Here is a 6000-nt window from a genome sequence, read left to right as displayed (position 1 = left end):
TTTGTATTCTATTTTTAAAACTTTAAAAATGAATAAATACACAAAACCCTGCCACTTAGCAACTTGTTCTTTCAGCCACTGTTCTTACCAAACATATAATGTGCCTTTTTATTTATGCTGCAAATGTAACATTAAAATATTAACAAAAATAAGCTCATTTGTATTTTCTTTTTTTTTTCCTGCTTGGGTGGTTCATGAAATGTTATCTCCAAATGTCGGGATATATCTACTTTTTATTTTCCTCCTCTTGCTGCCCTCTGCTTGATATTTTTTTTTCTCAAATGCCTACTATTTCTCCTTGAATGCAAATTAAAAGTAAGTTAAATGGTGTGATTTTCTTTCCCCCTGTAAGAGTGCATCTTCTATTGGAGGAGCCATTTTCAACTACAGTTCTACTTAGAACTATTCCTTTTGTCGTCTTGTTCTGGCTTCTGTATGAATGGAAACCCATCAGGCTGCTGCCAAAAAATATTTTGAAAACTGGCATTAAAGCGTATGTTTCTGGGAAGCCTTGGCTTCCTCTGACGTTTGTCAGGAGTGGTGAACTGTGAAAATATATCCACATATTTTTTGTTTCTCTTAAGCACTATCCATCTTTTGCTGACTGTTAATGCAGGTATTGCACGTGGTGGTGTAGAAGACTAGACAGCCTAGCCAGAATTCTGCACTAACAAGAGCCTTACATTTTTGAAAGCCATTTTTAATTCTGTGGCAAATGTTTTGGAATTTGTGGGCACCAGATCATTACAGATCAGATGATGTGAAATGGAGAATTTCTTGAAATGGAGAATTTCTGTGTCTCCCTCGTCTTCTGCCTACTGCTTTTAGCTGGGGTGGGGGTGGCAAGGAAAAGGATCATATTATAGCTAAAGCTGGATGAAAGAAAAACATGTTACATTTGCTTACTTCCTACTTGTGCCATTTACCAGGATATGGCATCCACAAGAATCCCACAAATAAATGGGAGTTTGTGAGGCAAAAGAAATGCCCTTTACCCCCTGGCTAGGCAGAGGTCTCTTTGTACTCTCTGTCAGAAGAACTGACATCCTGAAATAATAACAGCTGATACAACAATTAATAACATCTGCTCTCAACCAGGCAGATGCTTCTGAATCAGATCCTCAAAAGCTGCAGCTACCTAAGCTTTTGTTGCATGTAGAATATTTCTGCTTAAAAGTATTTCATTACAAAATCACTTTAATGTCTGCTTAATATGAAGCTGCTTTCAGGGCCAAGGAATCCCCTGCGGATTTTACTCTGCTGGTCATTGCCAACTGGGGGTGGGGGTGTGTGCTCATCTCCATTTCAAGGCCATTGAGCCAGCACTGTCCAAAGACATTTCTGCAGACATGTGGACAGAATGATGTCACAGAGCACTATTACCTTCCTGCCAAAGTGGCACCTATTTATCTACTTGCATTTATATGCTTGCAAACTGCTAGGTTGGCAGGAGCTGGGGTGAGGACAGGAACTCATCCCATTGCGTGGAGCTGGGGTCTCAAACTCAGGCCGACAAGCCCAGCGTCTTAAAAACTGAGCCATCATACCATCCCTTTCAGGGCCAAGAGCGGGGGAGGGGGGGAGGAAAGCTAAGGGTGGCTTTGGGGCACATTCTGTTTTTATTTGAGTCGGATATTGCTGTTCACTAACTATAGCTAACTAATAACTAAGCAGTTATTAGTTAGTAACTATAACCAACACAAATTTCACAATGGTGCACAAACACACTTAGCAACCCTTCAAGACGTCCTAAGCCTAAATCAAAGCAAAAAAGAAAATGTTGGGGGAAACTGATTTTAAAATCACATCAATATTAAAAGTTTTCAGAGAGAGGTTTTAACCAATGAAGGAGAAAGTTTTAATCTCTAACTGTGTCACTTGGAAATATCCAGAAGACTCTGAAGAGGCCTTATTCCCTGCAGGACCTTAGCTGAATTAGGCTGTTAATCTCATCTCCGAGGAGCAGTGGATCTCTTAGGACCTATTAGCATGGTCCACCCAAAAAAGTCTTGGAAGAATTTGCAGGTTTTCCTGCCAGGAATACAGTTGATTCTTTGACTGATAGCTGAAATAAGAAATTAACTAGACTGGTTGACATCATCTGCTCTCTCACTTCAAGAATGTCCTTGTGACATCCAGATGAACTACGAGAGCTAAAGCAATATGGCAGATCATCTGAGTGAAAGACATCTCAATCTGGTGTCTTCCTTTTTAACCTGGTGTGTTAGCCACTAGACCAAACTGCCTCATTATTCACTCTAGCCCACAAAACTCTCTGCTCTGTTTGGGTTTTATAAGAGAAATAGGAAGCTGGCATGCTGCACAATACCAGCCTATGGCTTAGTCTTTTTATTTTCAAGTCTCATACTCGTTCCTAGAATTTTTTTTAAAAAAACAAACAAACATAGATGGTTGTACAACAGTGCTTTGTTTGAAAGTCCATTTTCTTCAGAAAATTGGAAAGAATTGCCCAGAAACAAGAGACGGAGAAATGAATGGGAGGAAACACTCTCCTAATTTTATTCTGGCAAATGAATGCTAAGTGACTAGACCCGCCTCCCACAGCAGCCATTTTGTGAATGGGATAACCTCTGCATGGCAAAAAAACTAAGAGAGTAAGCTGGACAGAGCCGATCTGTGAGGGAGAAGGGCAGTTTCTAAATGTGATACGTGAATAAATAAATTAGTAGTTGACCTAAAAACATGATGCACAGCTGAGCAGGAATCTGAACTGACATCTCACTGCTATAAAAATGAAGTCCCATAGTGCTGACTCCTTCTGCCCACCTGCCACAAACAAAGAAAACAGTGATGTTGCTAACTGGACTATAAACAAAATTGTCTGAACAATTCTGGCAGGGGCAGCCATAGCAAAGCATTAATCATACTGGTTGATTCAGTATTAATTTTTTTAGATCATCATGATGTGGCCTTAGTAAATACTCTGAGGAAATGTCTGGATGTGCTCTTCATTTGTTGCTTTGGTCTCCATAGGGGGAGGGAAATCAATAAAAATGATTAAATGCCCTTTTAAACAAGTCTGCAAGATCTCCACAAACTAAGAAATCTGTGGAAATTTATTTATTGATTTTGATGTATGCCTTGTAAAGCTTTCCTTCCTAAGATGGTATCAAATTGGCCTCAAAAAAGGAAATACAAGCTGGGACCTTAATGCAAGCCACTCCATTGCATATTTATCACAGGATTATCTACTCTGATTAGAAGTGGGTCTAATGGCTTTTGGATAGGAAATCAATCAATTAATCAACATAACCGATCAATTACTAAATCAAATTATTGTATCAGCAATTCACTATGGATTTATCTGCCTGGCAGAAATCAATCCCTATCTCTAGAAAACATTTTTTTCCTGTTGATATGGCCTGGCCTTGATGTCTTTAAAACACAGCAGCATCCAGCATTTAAATTACCAGTTTGCAAATCCTCCATCCTGATCTCATGCAGCCTAGGCATTATGTTCATGGGGTGGTATTCTTAAGCAGCAGGCCTTAGCCTGCGCTTTTGCCACAAGCCACAAGGTGGCAGCATTGCTCTATCAACATCCAGAATCAACTCCTGACTTGAAACTGGTTTCCAAAGGAAGTTCTTTATTTTGCTGAACTAGGGACTCATTATTTGGAAAGTATACTCCCCTGCCCCAGATAACATAAATGTCTTTGGTGATTCTGCCAAGAACGTCAACACCTACAAGCATTACACATCCAAATATGTCTCAGTTCCGTTGTCACTTTTGCTCAAAGCTCAATTCACATATGCTCTTTATGCAGCAAAAACTGCTTTTAAAAAATTCACCTGCTCAGATTTCAGGGCTTGTGATTTTATTATTTTGTTCCTTGACACTTTTAGTGGGAGGTTTTATATGGTTGACCAATTTCTGACTTTCTTCATCCTGTTCAGAAAACCAACATCAAGCTCATCATTCCTGGCCCTGGAGCTGGACTTCCTCAAAATTCTTTATTTGTCCTTTCTCTTCAGGCACAAGTACTCTATTCTTCCTTTCAGCTTTTGTTTTCCTCTTTGTGACTTTTCATTCCCAAACATCTGCCTTTTTCAATAACTGACTTCTCTAAATGCCTTTCCCTGCAGAATCGGTGTAATGCTTCGTTCTCCAACACCTTCCCTGATTTCCTTGTTTAAAACACAGTGGTGGACGGAAATGGCCAACACCAACCAATTCAATGTGCAGCTCTTCTGACTTTTCTTCCTTAATAGGAAGCAGCACGGAAAATGGGGGGTGGGGAAAGGGCGGGAGTCACAAGTGGAACATGGTATGAAGATGCCCCATAAAATGATGGTAACCAAGCCACAAAGTTAGTTGTATGGGGAAAGTGTCTGTGGAAATTCTCAGTCATCCAGATCATAGTTGTCTCAAAGGGGCTTTCTCAAAAGCAACTGGGGCGTTTTTTTTCCTTGAGGAAAATGTTTCACTTCTCATCCAAGAAGCTTCATCGGTTCTGGCAGGATGGTGGGGGCTATGGATGGATTAGTTCTGACAGGATGGGGGGGTTGACTGCAAAGAATATGATCCTTCCAACCTCTCCCCCCCCCCACCTCCTGTCAGAACTAATCCCTCCATAGCCCCCCCATCCTGCCAGAACTGATGAAGCTTCTTAGATGAGCAGTGAAACATCTTTTTCTTCTTCCTCAAGGAATAAACTGCCCAGCTGCCTTTTGAAAAAAAGCATCTTTGAGCGTACGCCTACATGGAATCCTTTCCTTTTCTTCTTCAAGTTGGTTAAGTACAGAACTGAAGAACCCATAGACATCTAAATGATTATTATTGGCCATACTGACCAGGGATACTGGGTGTTGTAGCTCATCAAAACCAGGTTGGTCCCAGATCCCCAACCCAATGTTGTTATAACAGCCCCATGAACCCTCTCGCCCACCTGTCCCAACAACTCCTAGTCTCCCGATCGTGGAACTTTCCATCTTTTGTAATTTTATAAGGTTGCTTTATATATTTTTTTAATTCTTAAATTATTTGGTTTTTAATGTTTTATTATGTTAGTTAAATTGTACACCGCCCAAGAGCCCCTCTACAAAGGAGATGGGTGGATAAGAAGTTTTAAATAAATAAATAAATCCATGAAACAGGTGGAATTTTTTCCCCTCTCCATTCTGTCCATCTGCTAGGATCTGCATTCCACCAAAGAGTGGGATCAGAGCCATTTTGTCTTTCCTTCTACCCAGCAATTTCAGGGGAATGCAAAAAAAAAAAAATTTCTGGTAGAGCAGTGGTTCTCAACCTGTGGGTCGGGACCCCATTTGGGGTCGAACGACCATTTCATGCGGGTCGCCAAACGCAGTCCGCCATTTTTTCCCCCTTTTCCTTAGCTGTGCTACTCCCTTTTATTCTATTGGCTTTTGAAAGCCAATAGAATAGACTCTCTTGAATAGAGTCTAATTCTATTGGCTTTCAAAAGCCAATAGGAATTGTCCAGGCTGTCTCTGCCCTGCTGAGCCCGCCAAAAGTCCCATTCTGCAAACGGTGCTGCACCAGTTGAGTAGTCCTTGACTTATGACCAGTTGAGTAGTCCTCGACTTACGACCGGTTGGGGGTCGCGGCATTAAAAAGGTTGAGAACCACTGTGGTAGAGGCTCAAACGGATTGTTTGCAGAAGGCCAAGTTGACCACTGTTGCTTTTTACCTGCTTCAGATTATTCATTTTATACCATAAGCAGGATATGATGCGTGGAGGCCATTTTCACTACAATGTAAGCTGTCTTCCTCTCTACCCAGAGATGTATCGCTGATAAACAAAAAGCTGTACCTTGTGCAGCTTATTCCTTGCACTGATGAATGCCATTCTGTCCATGGTGCCAATGCAAGAGAACACTTGATTGTTATTGGAAGTATTAATCAGCTGCCTATCAAGCCTGCAGGAAACACAGCCTGGGAATTAATATGTAGTCAGATGGATCCATTGCTTTCTCCTGTTGCCTAAGGGCTATACAGAAAAATCTCACACAAACACA

The sequence above is a fragment of the Crotalus tigris genome, unplaced genomic scaffold (assembly GCF_016545835.1).
Source record: "Crotalus tigris isolate CLP2741 ecotype Arizona unplaced genomic scaffold, ASM1654583v1 scf7180000018101.4720394464:4744507, whole genome shotgun sequence".
Lineage (NCBI taxonomy): Eukaryota > Metazoa > Chordata > Lepidosauria > Squamata > Viperidae > Crotalus > Crotalus tigris.
Note: the sequence above shows the minus strand (reverse complement) of the source record.